This window comes from Arachis hypogaea, chromosome 10, assembly GCF_003086295.3.
Source record: "Arachis hypogaea cultivar Tifrunner chromosome 10, arahy.Tifrunner.gnm2.J5K5, whole genome shotgun sequence".
Classification (NCBI taxonomy): domain Eukaryota; kingdom Viridiplantae; phylum Streptophyta; class Magnoliopsida; order Fabales; family Fabaceae; genus Arachis; species Arachis hypogaea.
The window spans coordinates 73,916,830-73,935,713 of NC_092045.1; the positions used below are offsets into that span (position 1 = coordinate 73,916,830).

The 18,884-nt window shown below is 34.5% G+C and overlaps 1 long non-coding RNA gene across 1 annotated transcript; it reads right to left on the reverse strand.

Moving 5' to 3' along the window:
* Window positions 1-1,292: 1,292 nt before the first annotated feature.
* LOC112715678 (uncharacterized) lies at window positions 1,293-4,793 on the reverse strand. Its single transcript, XR_003159902.2, has 2 exons — window positions 4,583-4,793; window positions 1,293-4,231 (listed from the first exon to the last, which is right to left on the reverse strand). It is a non-coding gene; the product is annotated as an uncharacterized lncRNA (long non-coding RNA).
* Between the last annotated feature and the right edge of the window lie 14,091 nt (window positions 4,794-18,884).

The following is an 18,884-nucleotide window of genomic DNA, read 5'->3' on the forward strand; positions in this document are numbered from 1 at the left end:
AGATAAGATAAGATAACTAACTTATCTTATCCAAAAAGGTCACTCCACACCATTATAAATACACTGGAGCACCCAGGTATAACTCATACTCTGATTCTACTCAATACCTGCTTAATACCCTTGCTAACTTAAACATCAGAGTCTCTTGCAGGTACCCCCCACCCTCTGGGGACGAAGGATCAGCAGCACTGTCAGTCCCACAAGTCGGACACACCAACTCCGGCCGCTATACACCTGCCGGACACGTCGGCTCCGACCAACACAGAAGATCTCGACCAAGATCGACCTACAGTTTCAGGTAACCCTCGGAACAAATACCAATTCATGATACCCACATAATCATCAAAAATATAATTTTTATATTGATATCGATTTATAATAATCTTTGGTAATAAAATGGTTTTACGAAAAATCCCTACCTTGTTGACGGTAGTTTTTCAATAGTTAGATTCTCTTCTCAATCACACCCAAGCATCCGTCCATGGCTCCAAGCCTCCACTAAGTGCTCTGAAATCAAGCCAAGCCACAAAACTACAACACAAACTCAATCCAAGCAAGCTATCATTCCTTATTAAATCTAATTACACCAAACATTCACATCTCAAGCTAGGGTTTCATACATAATTAGAAAAAAAATCAAAGGAAAAGAGTTTTCTTACCTCATACCATATAATCTTAGATCAAAACCCCTTTAAAATTGGTGGTTAAGCTTTCCCTAAATATCAAAATCACAAAAATCTCAACACCACTGACGTTAGGATTTCTGCTAGTAAAGAATTTTATAAAAATAGTCGCGTTGTATGTATAGCTTCTAAACCAACAGAAAATCCTTTCGTACAAACGTTTGGTTGTCACAAGTAACAAACCCCTTTGCAGGGAAGTATGAATTATTATTGGTTATGCAAAGGTATATTTCGGGGTTTTGAAAAGGTTTGAACAAGAGAAATAGATTGCAGGAATTAATAAATTAATAACTAATAAATCTCTTGGTAAGGTATGAAAACTGGAAGTCCTATCCTATTTATCCTTATCAATGGTGATGAGAATTATATTTTTGCTACCACTAAGTCAACCTCTAACTATGGAGGTCAGTTAAGTGGACAAATTAATTTAACACCTAAAGTCCTACTCAACTCCTGAGGAAACGACTAGAGTTATAGGAATCTAAATCAATCAGTAAAGATATTAATCATCAATCACGATGAGTTTGACAACTCAAGAGTTACCAATTAATCAACTAAAGCCAAAAGGGAAAAATCTAAATTATTTATATAAATAAAGGAAAGCAATCATGAGTCTGAAATACCTCAAATTATATTAATTAAGAAAATCCTAACATGAAAAGTTCATAAGCCAATTTGGCAAACTAAAATAAAATAATAGAATGAATAAAAGTTGAAGAGAAATTGAAGTAAAGGAACATTGAACCTGTGATGAAGAAGAAATAAATCCTAATCCTAATAGAAATCCTAATCCTAAATCCTAAGAGAGAAGAGAGAGCCTCTCTCTCTAAAAACTACATCTAAATTATGAAAAGAGAATTATGATCTGATCTGAAGTATCCCTGATGAATGAATGGATTCTCCCACTTTATAACCTCTAATATGTGCTTTCTGGGCCGAAAATTGGGTCAAAAACAGCCCAAAAATCGTTTTGGTATGTACAGGTCGCGGAAAACTGACGCGGAGGCGTCGTCCACTCGTTTGCGTGGATTGAAGTTCACAAATGCGACGTGGGCGCGTCATTCATGCGTTTGTGTCACCTAACTTCGTAGCAGCTATGGTAAATTATATATCGTTGTGAAACCCCGGATGTTAGCTTTCCAACGCAACTGGAACCATCTCATTTATACCTTTGTAGCTCAAGTTATGACCATTTGAGTGCAAAGAGGTCAGGCTGGACAGCTTAGCAATTTCTTCAACTTCTTGTATTCCTTCCACTTTTGCAAGCTTCCTTTCCCATCCTCTAAGTCATTCCTGCCCTGTAATCTCTGAAATCACTTAACACAAATATCAAGGTATCGAATGGTAATAAGAGAGGATTAAATGTAGCAAAATTAAGACCAAAGAAGCATGTTTTCAATCATAGCACAAAATCAGGAAGGAAAATGTAAAACATGCGAATAGTATGAATAAGTGTATGAAAGATTGATAAAATCCACTCAATTAAGCACAAAATAAACCATAAAATTGTGGTTTATCAACCACATACCCAAAACGTGGATTGAAGGGGAGAATAAAAATGGCTCAGGGTTCTTGGGAGTACTTACTGCAAAAGTGGAATAGAATCGAAGAGCACGACGAAAGCAATGCGTGATAATGAGACTTCGATTGGAGCTACAAATTGAAAGTTATGTGGATTTAAAGATTGGAGTGAATAGTAAACAAAGATTTTTGTTCTTCTCCTCTTCTCTCTATGTGTGCCTCTCATTCAAATGAGGGATATGTGTGCTGAACTATTAAGTTAGGAGGGTTATAAACTTAGGCTTGGGACCAACATGGGTCCATTTGTGGTTTTTAGTCCGTTTTGTCCTATTTTGGGACAAAACCTTTAAGATAAGAGTCTAGATTTTTGTTTTAAATATTTTTCTTTGTCATTCATAGAACAAAGTTCAAAATCTCAAATAACTAATATTTTCAATTTTCAAAAATCCGAGGTCTTACAACCCCTCTGCAGATTGAAGCTATCCAGTTTATTTAAAATTCCACATGATGGAGAAGGAAGAAGAGCAAACACAGTTCATAATCAGATGGGTCGTACTACTTAGGAAACCGAAATTGCGCAAGGAATGCTCAAGGAACCTCCAATCAACCCTATCATAAGTATTTTCCAAGTTAATTTTAAAGGCTAAAGTACATTTTTTTATTTAGTCATTTTCATATGATGTAGAATCTCCTGTGCAACAATAATATTATCAGTAGTCCCTCAGCCGAGAATAAAGCCTCCTTAAAGAGGTCCTACTATCTCAGTGAGAAAGGGGGATAAGCAGTTAACAATAACTTTTGTAATGATCTTGTAAACCATATTGAAAAGACTAATAGGACGAAACTCTTTAAACGAAGTGGGAGACTCCACCTTGGGAATAAGCACAATGAGAGTCTGTAGAACAGAAGGATGAATATGACCCCCAATAAAGGCCACACTCACAATATGTCGAATATCCTTCCAACAATATCCTAAAACTCCTTATAGAAGAAAGTCTGAAAACTATCTGGACCAGGGGTCTAGAAAGAGTTCATGCCCATGACAGCAATCCTAACTTCTTTCAAGGTGACTGGCGCAGTAAGAGACCTACAAGCATCCTGACTCAACTGAGGAAGAGGGATATCCACTAATGTATCAATATCCACAGTCTCTCTGAAACAAAAAAGTTTTTGAAAAATATATTAGCTTCCACGCTGATATTCGTAGTTCAAGTACCATCCTCAATGAAAATACCATGTATCTTATTCTTCTTTCGTCGCATGATCATCTGAAGATGGAAAAATTTAGTATTCCGGTCACCACATCTGACCATTGTTCTTTAAATTTCTGGTACCAAAAAAGTTCTTCCTATAGAAGAATAGTACTGTACTCATTCAAAGTTTTCTCCTTCAACCATAAACTAGCATTTCCAGAAGTATCTATGCTCTGCTGAAGGCTACAAATATGCTCTTCTAGCTATCTTTTCTTAACAAAAATATTACCAAACACCTCTTTATTAAACTTTAGAGCATCCTTCTGAACCTCCTTGAGACTATCCAGCACTATCAGTGATCCCTTCCTCCAGACCTCCTTAACTACCCTAAAGAAGGCATGATGAGTCTTCCAAACTGCTTGAAATCTAAAAGGTTTATTATCTAGTTGGTCTCTTGCAACGAATCAAAAGAGGACAACGATCAAAATGGAATCTGCTCAACATATCCGTGTAGGCTTCCAGAAAAAAATGACACCAATCCTGATTAAAAAGAGCTCTATCAAGTTTTTTAGCAATGTCTCTGTTCCCAACAATCCTTCTATACCAAGTAAACTCTTTGCTGGAAGCACCTATATCAACCAAGCCACATCTATACAAAGTGTCAATAAAAACATCAGCTCTCATCTCATTAAAAGTCCCTCCTTTGACTTCCCCGTGATGGAGTATTTCATTGAAATCTCCTACCACCATCCATGGTAGAACAATGTTTTTAGCCAATCCAGTAAGGCGATGCCACAATTCCTGACGGTGCGCCACATTTGGGCTCATAAATAGCTGTATAAACACAAGACCTATTACTTAGATTAATCTCAATTGTCGCACACTGATTCATAACCTCTATGACCTTTCAATAGCTAGCAGATGCAGAAGAAAAAAATCAAATACCACCACTATGACCTTGCACTTTAGAAATACTAATAGCAGAATAACTTAAACTATTTCAAAAACTTTTAAGTCTATCAAATATCACATGAGTTTTTAAAAGAATAAAAGAGTAGGATGATATTTTCTTAAAAATTTCTTGCAATAAATACGAGCAACTCTATTAGAGACTCTGCGAATATTCCAAACCAATAAATTAAATTCACAATTATCGATAAAATAAATAGTAGAAAGAAAAGTTACTCCATGGTTGGAGAGAGCCCAACTAAGTTAGTTTCCATTAGGATCCGCCCCTTTGTGAGAAGGAGCTTCTTCCGCAATGCTAACATCGCTAGCTTGAACATCACTAACTGGAAAATTCTGAAGAGAATTGGGACGAAGCCTTTTACGATTAGATGTTCTAGCAGGAGTCTTTTTATAATCACCGACATCTTGGTTTTTGAGAGGAGCATAGGCCCACTTCATGCCATGATTCTTGTTTGACTTGTTAGTTGTTTTCACCGTGCCAGAAACAACACTAGGCTTTTTGTTTTTATTTGTAAGCACAAACCCAACTTTGACATTGGATTTCACGTGTTTAGTTCCTGATGGACCCACCTCATCATTGCTTGGGCTTATTTTTTTTCCTTTCTTTCTTGAAGACACATTAATCCATCCCTTCTCTAATTGATTCACCACTGTAATCATGCATATCTTTTCCATGCATATTACGTTCTGCAATATCCTCACTATGCATATTATTCCCCCTCATTCGAGGAGGCTTTCCAAATTCAAAAACATTTTAACTTTTTGAATCTTCCTGCACAATGGCTGCACCTTCACCACTCTGCCTTTTGTCGGCGTCCACCGGATCTTCCTTATCATCCGAATTTTGCGATGGAAAACCTTTCATGTTACCCCCACTACAAGTACACACCATTGACTCATATCCATAGCAATTACAACGATCACAAATCAACTCAAGACTTTCATATTCCACCTGATAGCAGTAACCATTGACCTTAATATGCCTTACCACCGGTAGTCCCAGATTAATTTGTACACAAGCACGTGAAAACTTTCCACGTTCAGCTTCCATTATTACCAAATCAACCTTCATCCGAGCACCAATTGCAGAAGCAAAGCGTTTTATAACACGCTCTTGGTAGAACAAGATGTTCAAACCCGCTATTCGAATCCATACCGTGTTGATCAAAACGGTTCCTCACAAGGATGGAAGGATGGTGTCCATGGCATAACCGCTAAGTAGTATCCACCAAGCCTCTACGAAGCACCAAGCAAAATCTTCTTTTTGTCCTTCAGTAGATCACATTTAACCATGAAATAGTCGAACCCGACATCGAGAATCTCGTAACCACCTTGCAGCCGCCATAAACTTTTTAAATGATGCACTAGTGTTGTGCAGCTCACATGCTTCCCAAGCAATTTGATAACAATCGAACCCTGGTAGGGTTCAAAGAGTGCCTTCATCCCCTCTTCCGAGAATGTCACACTTGGTGGAGTTGGATCACCCTGTTTGTCCAAAACCACTGCCAAGTGCTCACCATCAAGAGTATCATCCACCACCAAAGGCTTAGGGTTGCTAGCACCCACTATCTTGTCTCTGAATGACACACAGAACCCTTTGACCCCCTCCTTAACACCTGGAGCACCCACCCTCGACTCTCTCCCCTTTGTGTCCACCTCCGGCCAAACCGGTATCCTCGCTATGTTTCCCTCTCTCTTGTTCACTCATTTCCCCGCTCACTCCGTGCTCACTCATTGTCTTTTTTAGGATTTGATATATATAAAGGTCGCTAAACTAATTGATTAATAAATTATTGAAGTACAAAATGAAATTCAAACCTCAAATATATTTTAAAAAATGAACGAATTAGCTAATCATTATTTTTAGGCATATGAGAGGGTAATAGTAGGTGGCTTTCATAGACTGGACTGATCTGACATATTGAACATGAACCTATTAGACTGGGCTAACAAATTTCAGCCCAATTAAAGCTTCGAGCCTCTTTCCCACCAAAATCAAGATTCAAGCTTCATCCGGATTGCCAATGAACCTTAGCTCACAGAGCATATCTCCTCCTTTTCACTTCAAAGGTCTAAGGTTTAAATCCTAGAAATTGCAATTGAGAAAAAAATATGATAAAAGTGTGAGGAATTTGTGGATGTGTTGTGTATCTAGAATTGAAAGTTGTTTAATTTATTGGGATACTTAGGATAAAAAATTGTCCAATCCACCGACCACAAGAAAAAAAAGACTCCATCGGCATTCAAGTACAAAAAAAAAGCTTCATCAGAATTTTCTATTAAAAAAAAAAAAGAATCCATCTGAATTAAAGTTCAAAAGAAAAAATCCATTGAAATTCCAAATAAAATTAAAAAAACACACTCCGGCAAAAACCAAAAATTAGAGGAGGCTATTTTAGTAGTTGATTCTCCCAAGCATGACTGCATGCCTTATGATTTCCTCTCAATCCAACAAAATTGTGACTGGATGCCTTATGATTTCCTCTCAATCCAACAAAATTGTGATAGGGAGTGCTTACATAAAGACGTCACCAAGATTATGTTTGGTTCTAAACAGAGATATAAAATTAAAATACAGAGATATAAAATTTAATATTTTTATATTTTATTTGATAATAAATTAAAATAAATTATGAAAACTTAATATACTCTGTTGTTTTTCATACAAAAAATTTAAAATATATATATATATAATTATAAAAAGTTGATGAAAATAATAAAAAATTAAAAAATAAGTTATATTTTTTATTAGTATTTCTATTTCCTTTCAAAAAATATAAAATACACTAATTCAGTATCTTTAGAAATGATATTTCTATTTTTATCTTATCTATTAAATATCTTTTTGTCTTTGTGTTCCTGTCTCAGTATTTTGTGCATGTAAACAGTAGTGGATCTTGAAATAAAATATTAGGGAGCCAAATATATATTCAAGTATATAAATTATGTAAAAGTATATATATTTAAATTAAATATGTCAATTCTTTGATTTTAATCATTATAAATTCTAATTATAGGATTATAATAAATTCTAAACAAATTAAGAAATTATAATTACCATAATAACGTTCAGAATTATATTTTTTTCAAATTAATTTTTTAAATATTGAAAATCAATAAAAAGAATATAAAATGAAAAATTTAAAATCGAACAAGATTTTTTTTATTATTTGATTTATGATACCACTTACTCTATTGTATACAACATATTTTGGCAATGATATAGATAATTAAAAAATTAGACTTATTTAAATAATATATATATTACTTATCTGATAAATCAAGTGAAATTAATTTATCTATTTTATAGTTTATTTATTATTTTATAGTTAAATTTTATTTGGTAAAATTATATAATTTAAAATAATTAACTTATCCTTTTAATTATAAATTTAAAAAATATTACTTATAATTATAATATGAAATCAAGATATAAATAAAAAAAATAAAAAATAAAGATTTGATTTCATTAAAAGAATAAAGAGAAAAAAAAACATATCTCCAATGGACAATAAAAGAAGAAAAAATGTGGTTGAAGTAAGAATTAAACCAACGACAAATGACAATAGTATTGTAAAGAACTTATGAAAAAAATGAACATTAATTTAACAACTTTATATATATGAAACAAGTGAAAATTATTTTTTATAAAATTTTGGGAGAGGGGGCATGGCCCCATTGTCCTCCGTAATTATAAGTACCATCCCCTATTTTTAAACATAGAGTTAAATACGATTTTAGTCATTAAGATATAAGTTGAAAATTTTTTTCGTCTTTAACATTTTTTTACATATGAAATCGTCTCTAAAGTTTAAAACTAAGTTTTAAAATCATCTTTTTTACTTAAATATTAAAATTTTGTACTAAATTACCCATAATAAAAAAATTATAAAATAAAAAAAGAAAAATAAGAGAAAGAGAGCGTTTCTACTCCTGTGAAGTGAGAAGGAAAAAAGAAGAAAGAAGAAGAGAAGACGAAGAAAAATAGTTGTCCATGACCCACCTCTGTTTTCACTTCTATCGCCACCTCTGTACGATTTTGATCACTAAAGTAAGGACGATTTTAAAATCAAGTTAAATTTTAGAGACGATTTTGTATACAAAAAAGGTTGAGGAAAATTTTCGGCCAATACCTTATAGACCAAAATCGTACTTAACCCTTAAACAAACATTACATTAATGTTATATTTTAGGTTTAATTACTCTGTTGGTCCCTATAGTTTCGCAAAATTTTTAATTAGGTCTCCGTATTTTTTTTCCTTTTAATTGAGTCCTTGCACCAAGATTCTTTTTAATTGGGTCTTTACACTTTTTTTTTATTTGGGTCCTTGCATCAATTTTTTTTAATTGGGTCCCTATAAAATTAAGCAAATTACTGCTAAGAAGGACCTAATTGAAAAAAATTTGGTACAAAGACCCAATGTAACACCCTACCATACAGAGACTTATGCTTAAGTCATAATTCAGAGATGGCAAGGTATTACGACCTCTAAAATAACAATTTAGTACGTATAGTAGTATGAATAATGATTATAACTAGGAGCCTTTGAAGAAAAGGGGTAAAACAAACTGGCAACTCCAAAGCGCAACACTCTGATCGTAAACGTAACGAATAAAGGATAAGCTAACGCAAGATTATATATATACAAAAGAGTACCAAAAACATGAATATCAAAACTTAAAAATTCGGTTGCAAACATAACTGATCCGAGTATAGAAATATATACATATAAATAAAATAAGAACCCCAAGAAAACCCAAAGGGGATTAAAAATAGAAAACCTATTCTCCAAAATCTCTTCTAAGAGGAGTCATCACAGTTTGTATTATTTATTGGAGATAAAAGTATCTAAGAAAAACATATAAACCAAAATCGAGGCCCGAGAACCAAGGATCTTCGCTAATCCAGAAGTCTCCAGCATGCTTCAGCGAGAAGCCTTACGTCCTACATCTGAAAACCACAAAATCTACATGGGTGAGAACCGGAGGTTCTCAGTATGGTAACAGTGCCCACATATATAACATGTAATGTCTTTGGAAAGCCAAAGGCAATTCTAGAACTTCCAACAGATAATTCAAAGCTTATGAACAGGCTAAACCATAAATGGCAACTGACTAAATATCTTCAGTCTAACTAATAGTTCCCTTTCCAAATCCTTCAGACCTCCCACAATTCAACTTCAATCAATCATCAAGCATATATCACAACATGCATATCTCTCATGCATCACACCATCAAGGCATCAATAATCATAATCACATATATGACCACATAATATATCTCAACCATTCAACAATATCAACAATTCAATGCCTATCTTAGGGCCTCTAGCCTAAGTTTTCACACCACATTACATTTTAGATGCAGGAAACCGAGACCATACCTTAGCCGATTTCTCCCGCTCAACCGGAGCACTTCCAAACTACTTTTTCCACAAGTTCTCAAAGTCTCAACACCTCCAAGAACAGATTTTTACACACCAAATCCCTCTTCCAAGCTTTTTAAAATCTCAATCAAGCTTCAATATTAACATACACACTACCTAAGCCACAATTATCATACCCAAACACCACAACTCAATACCCAATCATCATAAACAACAAATTACCCTAGGGTTGAGAATCTTAGCACACCCAAGGTTCAAGGAGACAAGACTAATCTTCTCCTCCAAGAGAGTTGGGTCCTATAACATCAAAGAGTCCAAAATCTCAACACTTTTCTCCATTAAATTCAAAATTAAGGGATGAAGAACTGAGATAAAATTGTGGCTTACCTCAAAAATAAAGTACTGAGTTTTATAGGGCTCTTCTCGATGAACGCGTGGCTGCAAACGGTGCGGCAATCAGAGCTATAGATCAAAAGTTATGGTGATTTGAAGATCAACCAAGGGTTAGAACTTGAGAGAGTGTTCTTCCCCTTTTCTCATACCATTTCACCCTGTTCTTGAGTGTAGTGAGGAGAGAGAGTGCTGAAATGAGGGTTTTAGGTTTAGTTATGTTGGGCCAAGGGTCCAATATGGGTCCGGTTAGTTCGGTTTGGCCCGTTCGGTCCAATTTTGGTCCGATTTCTATAAAATTGGTATCAAGATTCTCGTTTCAATCTCCTCTATCATATTAAGTCATAAAAATCACATTTTTGACTTTCTAGAATAAATTCTCATTTATAGATTAATTAGTCATTAATTAACTGGGTTTTATACCCAATTAAAAAAAACGTATATAAACCTAATTAAAAATTTTGCAAAATTATAGAGACCAATAGAGTAATTAAACATATATTTTATTTATTGACACTTTCCCTTTTGAAAAAATAAAAAAACTTGTGAAAAATTAATACATGTTTATCCTATATTATTATATTTATGATAATTATATATGAGAAGAATCTACAAATTTGATTTAGTAGTTCATTACAAGGAATTACTACTTCACACAATAAAATTGAAAGTTTCTTTTCTAGAACAATACAAATTAATTATTGAATTAGTTACTATATATTATTTATATATTTATATGTATTTAATATATTATTTATAGTTATACGACATGTATAAATATTTTAGTAAATAAGTCCAACAAAACAAATCCATGCATGAATTTATGTTTTTGTGCGTGCTTCTTTTAACGTTAATTTTTTTAGTGATTTACGCTAATAAAATGAATGGAGTTTAAAATTATGCAAATATTTTAAATTAGAATTGGTTACATGTCATATTTTAAATATTTTCATATAAATTGATTCGATTTATGATGTTTATATATAAATCGAATCAAACAAGAACACTATTAAAATAGACAGTCAAATTGACAGCAAAGTCATTAATAATAGTAAAAATCGAAGACAAAAACTGTCGCTTTTAAATGAGTCAATTTTTTTTAAATCTAATAAAATCGACGATTACCGAACTGTCGATAAATTTTTAATAGAATCGACAACTAATGTGTCGATAATATGAATTTAAGATTTTTGCATATTTAATAAAATTGACCGCCTATGGTATGCTACAAGTGAATATTTACGACAAGAAATGAGTCCCAATTTTAGGATGACCGACCCCCTAAATCCAGTTCATATAATGTCTTTCTCAGGCGCTAGAGGAAATGCATCTCAAGTACACCAATTAGTGGGTATGAGAGGATTAATGTCAGATCCACAAGGACAAATGATTGATTTACCCATTCAAAGCAATTTACGCGAGACTGTCGATAATATTATCTAAAACTGACAAGATATCTGTCGATATTTGATATATTAAAATTGACAAATTAACCGTCAATTTAATTATTAAAGTACCCACGAGGCCATCGTCTATTTTTTATTTTCTTGTCTATTTTAAATAAAAAAAACAATAACAGTGTCGTCGATTTTAATAGTTATATTTTTTGTTCATTTTTTTCATTTGAAAATAGTAGATAATTAATACAAATAAATTTTAAATATAAAAATAAAATTTATACTAAATATTAAAAAATGAGACAAATAAATTTTTAAAGGATATTATATTATTATATATCAATATGATGTCTAATAATATTGATTCACAAGAAAAAAATTATCCATATAAAAATACTGAAATACATGTAAAATTAAACAACAAAATAGCTTCCAAACTTTTTTTCATTATGAGGAATAATTATGAAACTATACATATAAAAATATTAAAATAAAGTGAATAGAACTAGTTAAAATACTCTAGAATACAATTCTTTGCTTGAAATTCTGTAGTCCTTAGTGGATAATACACAGTTGAGGAAGCTGCTTTCAGCAAATATATATTACTTGCAAGTATTAAAAGCTAATTTACAACAACAACAAACAACAACAAAACCTTGTTCCACTAGGTGTGGTTGGCTACATGAATCAAACAACGTCATTGAACTCTGTCATGTATCATGTCTACAGAGAGACCGTTTACATGTAGATCTCATTTGTCCACCTCATGGATGGTCTTCTTAGGTCTTCCTCTGCCTTTCACCTCTTGTCCATCTTCCATCTCATCCACCTTCCTGACTGGGCATTCTATCGGTCTTCTTCTCACGTGTCCAAACCACTTGAGACGCAATTCTACCATATTTTCCATAATGGGTGCTACTTCAACTCTCTCCCTTATATCTTCATTCCTTATTTTATCAAATCGTGTATGACCACTCATCCATCTCAAGATCTTCATCTCTACCACACTCAACTTATGTTCGTGCTTCCCTTTGGCCGATTTAGATTTTTTTTCTTTATTATTATCATTTCACAAGAAACTCGGGATCAATTGAATAACCTCAACCTTGAAAAAGAAAGGTGGTAGGCCGTTGAACGCTTCAACTTGGCCACTGAAGAAGGGCAGGGGGAGGGCATAAGGCGGGATCTATCAGCTGCGAATTCCCCAATTCTTTGTCTTATTAGCACAGGTGTTCGTCAATGATGAAAGCCGCTGAACTTAAGACTCGAGTTGAGATAGAGGGCTAGGCCAAGGATAAGAGGCCTTTCAGGGACTGGGTCCTGTCTTTAAGATTCAAATAAGAAAAGAGTTCCAAACCTTTATGCATGCACCTACGTATACATGGAAGGCCCTGTTATTATTATGCAGGTCGCTCACATAGTGGATCTCTCTTAATAAAAAAAATTCAAGCATGAAGAGTAGCTAGTTGTAAGAACCTGTCTAGAAACTGCTAGCGAACAAAGGCCTCTTCAGCGAATTTGTCAATAATGGCATGAACCTTCTTCTTAGCATTATCCCTTAAATTACACAAGTTCATGATCTATTCATCATGTTAAATAGTTAAAGAATATCATATCAGCATCAATGGAACAAGCTAAAAACCTCTCACAAATCATGAACAAACTAAAAATTATTACCTGCTCCAGAGCGCTGATGTTTCTAGTGTCAATTGAATGAATAATTGTATATGGAGTAACTACTTTGTGGTCTCACCCGGTGATTTTTCTCCACTGCAATGAATTAACTGAACAATAAACAGAAACAAATATTATTGTCACAATTTTCAACAATATGTACAATTTCTTAGCAATTTCCTACATACACAACATGAACATAGGGGAAGTCCCAGCATAGAGACAATAAAGATGGCTCAAACATACACACACACCTCATGAACTTGAATCACATTCACTAAGTCAATGCAGCACCAATCATATCTATCATCTTCTAAAAATTCTAAATTAATCCACATAAACAACAATATTCAAACTTCACTTAGTTAACCACATACACTTCACTTCAAATATCTGACGAGGTTCTATATTTATGATAAATTGTTTATTTAGAAATAACACAAATAGTAATGATAATAAAATGAAAGTGGCAGCTACAAATTTGACATGAAAGAGCTGAGGCTTTGGAGAAAAAAGAAGCCTTGGATTGGTGAACACAACGATCACAAGTGGTGGCAATACAATACAACACAATAGATGAGATATATACTAATTACTACTATTGGGCCAGGATCTAGAAGCCCATATCACCTCAACAACATCCAAAAATTATACCCTGGTAAAATAATTTCATCCTACCCAAAACCCTACCCCTTACTTTTACTGTTTTACTGCAGCACATTTTGAAACACACACACACCGTCGCGCCAGAATACTGGGAGCTACGTGTACACCTCCTCTTCTCCTTCATCGGACGCAGCGCCTTCACCTACAACGTGCGGGTAACCTTGGAGCATTGTCGTTCCAGAATGCCGCGACCGGACCATCCCTTCGGTGCTTCCCTAATCTCAGATGCTCGTCTGTGAGAAACAATTAGGTTTAGCTGATCACGAAGGGTGCACCACTAGTGCTGCATGCCTGTTTTGGCAGTGTCGTTGAGGACTCTCGACTCTGCTCCAGCCTGGAAAACCTACCTTCACATGACTAATTGGTATGTATGTAGATGTTGCTTCTGATTTCAACTGCACGTTTTTTCAATAGAATTTGGTCAATGTATTATAACGGTGTTTTTGGGTTTTTTTTGGAGATTAGATGTTGCTATTAGGGTGTATAGTTCATGTACTAGTACTAGAAGTAGTATAGTTCATGTTACGGTGTTTATACTTATTTGAATTGAAGATTAGATGTTACTATTAGGGTGTATAGTTCATGTACTAGTATTGGAAGTAGTATAGTTCATGTTATAGTGTTTATGCTTATTTAAATTGATTTAAGGTTACTTTATGGGTAAGAGTGTTGCTATCAAAATAAAATTAATAATTTAGTTAGTTTTAGTCCATGTAAAAATTTTGCTCAAAATTTAAATGTGAAGGAACCATCTGTGTATTGTCTACAAATAATCCTTATCATGTTGTTGACTGGTATATCAGTTATCAGAATACGAGAGCAAATAATTCAATGAGAGTGGAAATTTTGAAAAAAATGTCTAATGTGATGAGAATAAGCTTTAATTTACATTACAGGCAACAGTATTTCAGTAAAAAATAGCAGGAATTATTTATTGCCTCCAACAATTATCTTGTTAACCCAACGGATTTTTATAAATGTTAAAGTGAGTATAAATATAGTTGGCAATCAATTGCATGCTCTTGGTTGAGCAGTGTTTTTTTTTTGGATTCACAGGGGGTAAGAAACGTACTTCACTGGTAATTATGATGTTTTTCCTAATTGAATTTGGGTATGAACTGATTTTATCAACTTCTAGCAAGAAAATTCGATTTTTTGTGTAAGATTTGTTGGTGGTTTTACAACATCTATTGGAGTTTATTAGTTACCTAGAACATAAAATTTGAAATGGTTTAATTCTGTTTTGTAATCTATGCTTAGCTTCATGAACTATGGTTGTAGTCGATGTGGTTTACCTTTGCTAATTTGTTGGATGTTGTTGAATTGCTATAACTAGCGAACAGATAATTCTGAAATTAGAAAGAGAAAGATGTTGTTATTGACAATTGGGTTTTGCTATATTGACTTTGATTGGTGATTGATTGTTGCTGTTCTCTTAATTGTGGTTTGGATTTTGGATGGTGAAACTATAGTAACTTTTATTTGATTTGTGTAAAACTAAGTATTGGTCCTTACTCATGATTCAAACGTCAATTTATCAGGACCTCTGAAATTGTTTCTACTACCCGTGTTGTAGCTTAATGCTTGTTAAATCATGTTTCCTATATTCAAATTTACCTGTTTGCTTTCTAACCTTTTATACCCTGGAACGCACACTTGATGCAATCTATGTAACTTAAGACTCTCTTCAGGCGGTTTTCTATTCATGTTGAATATCTGCTCTAATTTTGCATGTGTTTAAAATTGAACCTCGTGCAATTTGATATATATATATATATATATATATATATATATATATATATATATATATATATATATACTGCTTCTAATTTTGGTTTAATATGGTATTAATTGATGTCGGTTTCATAAAGCATCATCAACCATGTTTAATTGAGAATTCTTGATGTTGCCTCTGATGTTTGTTGGCAGTATCCATTAAAGGATTAGAGGTTGTTTCTTGTGAAACTGCAGTAGGATTGTTTTGAAGAAAAGCCAACCAACATGGGGAAAAAGGTAAAATGATGTCTACCATTCGCAGTTTAACATTCCACATGATCTTATAGATGACTTACAGCTAGTGTAACAATTAACAGAAATTGTTAGAGTCGCGGTGCTCACCCAGCTACATACATGACATGATGAGCACGCTATCTAAAAAAAATCCGTTGAGAAGCTGGCAGAGATTGATGAAATCGGATTCGGATTCTTAAGGCTTTTCCAAATTGGTCAGAAAAGCAAGCCATCATGGTTCACGTGGCTAAGTCGTATCCAGTTAAGCAAAGAATTTTCATACTCGACATTGGCAATATCTGACTCAATGCCGAGTTAATTGGGAAGTTTTTGGCATTCTGTCTCGAGGTAAGTTCTGCTATCTTAATTACCTAGTCTTGCGTAGGCATACTGGCGCAAATATCTTTGGGTATGGATATATTACCATGCAATAACACATGAACATGTTGTAGGGGATCCATTTCCAGCCCTGGATGACAGTAATCCGTGCCATGTGGCCATTAAAAAAAGGTTCCATAGACGGACAACAACCGAACTCTGGGATTTAGTTTACAATTGTCGAATGGCCACGGAATCAGATAGGATGGAGTTCAGGAGATATTTCCTACTGGTGGTAATGAAAATGTTCCTGTGCCCCACCAATCAACAGGTACTTTCACCATGACAAATGAATTTTTGTCGGTATAGAATTTATCAAGTGATCAATCGTAGTATAGTCTAAACCAACGCAAAATCCATCATCAAACAAATCTACAATCTATATCCGAGAGTACTAGTCTCCCGAGTCGTTCTCCCTTGGAATTGCCAAAGTGTGCATCTTATTGATTTAGTAAGCCTTGTTTGAGTTCTTTGAAGGTCTTAGCAAAGTAATGAGAAACAAACAATCAATTATCAAAAGGACTTGACTTAGGGTTGGCATTAGAAATCTTATCATTATAGTCCACTCAATGTTGACAACAATTAGGTCTTGCTCCATTTAGTTATCCCCCAAGTGTAGAGGAAAATAAAATGAAAACGATCAACTTGAGTCACAAGTTCTAGCTTCACCTCATGGGAATCTAGCTTTAGTGCACTCCAAGTCAATTGGCAATCCCTAACTCCAAATCAACCATTGACACAACCATTCAACTTATTCCAATGACCAAACCCTATGCCAAGTGTAAAAATTCTACTCCATAGCTAGCGTTGACATTTTATCAAACATGTAATGAGCAAGAAGGAAGGTCATTGTAAAATGAAGAGAAAAGTAGAATTAAAGATATTGCAATACAAGAAATTAACAACAAACAATTGTCAAAGAGCAATAATGAGGATCAAAATCTCAAAACATCAATGGAATCCAAAAATCATAAAGTTGAATCCTAGATCCAAGGAATTTTAGCAATTACAACTACAACTTGAAATTGGAAAAGAAAACCTATTACATGAACAAAGTGGAATGAAAGTTGCAATGGATCTCACCAAGGAATGGGTAAAAATCCAAAATTTTGATGAAGAAGAACCCTAGTAAGAACTTGAGTCCTCTCTCCTCTCTCTCCCCCAAAAAATATCTCAAACCTAGAAAAATGAACTAAGTGTCTTTTACCCTTGCCCCCTTGGTCCTCTTAAGCCTTTTCCCGCCAAAGCAATTTCCCAAAAGTGGGATCCTCAACTACCTCTATGCTTAAGTCATGTGACTTCTTAAAAAAAAAAACACATTCGCAAATCGGCGCGCACGCGCAAGGTACGCGTACGCGCCTGTTGAGGCGTCTTGTATTGTGCGCGGAGGCGTGATGTACGCGTGCGCATCCCTGAGGATCCTGGCTTAGCCGCCACTCAAACCGGCTCGTGGCTTGGCTCTTAGTCTCGGCTTCACGTTGCTCTTATCCGCGCGGGCGCGCCAATTGCGCGCACGCGCCCATGTGGAAGTTTCCAAAGACTAATTCTCATGCTTTCTTCCTTTTGCACCCGTCTTCCTTTTCTTTTCCTGTCCATTCCTACTCTATATCCTGAAACCACTTAACACACAAGTCATGGCATCGAATGGCATCAAGAGAAGATTAGAAATGTATCTATTTTAGTGCAAAATATGCATGTTTTCATTCATGAGGCGAAACTAGGAAAAGAATGCAATTCCTTGTGTTTTCATGCAGAAAGTGTGTGAAATCATTGATAAACCCCTTTGAAATTAGCACAAGATAAACCCTCAAAATGGGGTTTGTCAACCTCCCCACACTTAGATTCTAGCATGTCCTCATGCTTAGGAAAATGCAAAGAAACACAGAAGACCGAGGGGTCACAAACGTATAGGACTCACGAAATGCAACCTACTCATATGCATGCAACTACGACTAGTGCTGTTATCTACTTGGTTAGGAACAAATCAGCTTTCTTATGAAATATGCGAGCACATGGGACACGATGGTGGTCAATGCATAGGACTTGCCAATTTCTAAGTATCAAATGCAATATATACAACCTTGCATGAGGAATGCTCGCGAGAGCCGGGAATCAAATGATTGAGCATCGAACCCTCACCGGAAGTGTTTGCGCTCTGGTCGCTCAAGTGTTTAGGGTTGATTCTCTCAATTCTCCCCTAATCATGCTTTCCAAGATTTGTTCTTCTTCTAACAATCAACATATATTTCATGCATGCATACATCTATCATGAGGTCTTCTCCTTAGGTTGTAATGGGGTTAAGGTTAAGGTAGGATGCATATATGGTTAAGTGAGCTTGAATTTTGAATCTTTGATAAGTTTAAACTTTTCCACCTAACCTATATAATGACCTATACAATTAAGTGCTAATCTAACTACCCATTCCTCACTTTTTCACATACTCATGTATTTTCTATTCATTTCACAACACTTATGCATTGATTTTATTTAAACTTTACTTTGGGGCATTTTGTCCCCTTTATTGCTTTTCTCTTTCTTTTTTTTCTTTTTTTCTATGAATTTTTTTTTTCTTTTCCATATTATTTTTCTTTTCTCTTTCTCATTTTTTTTCTACA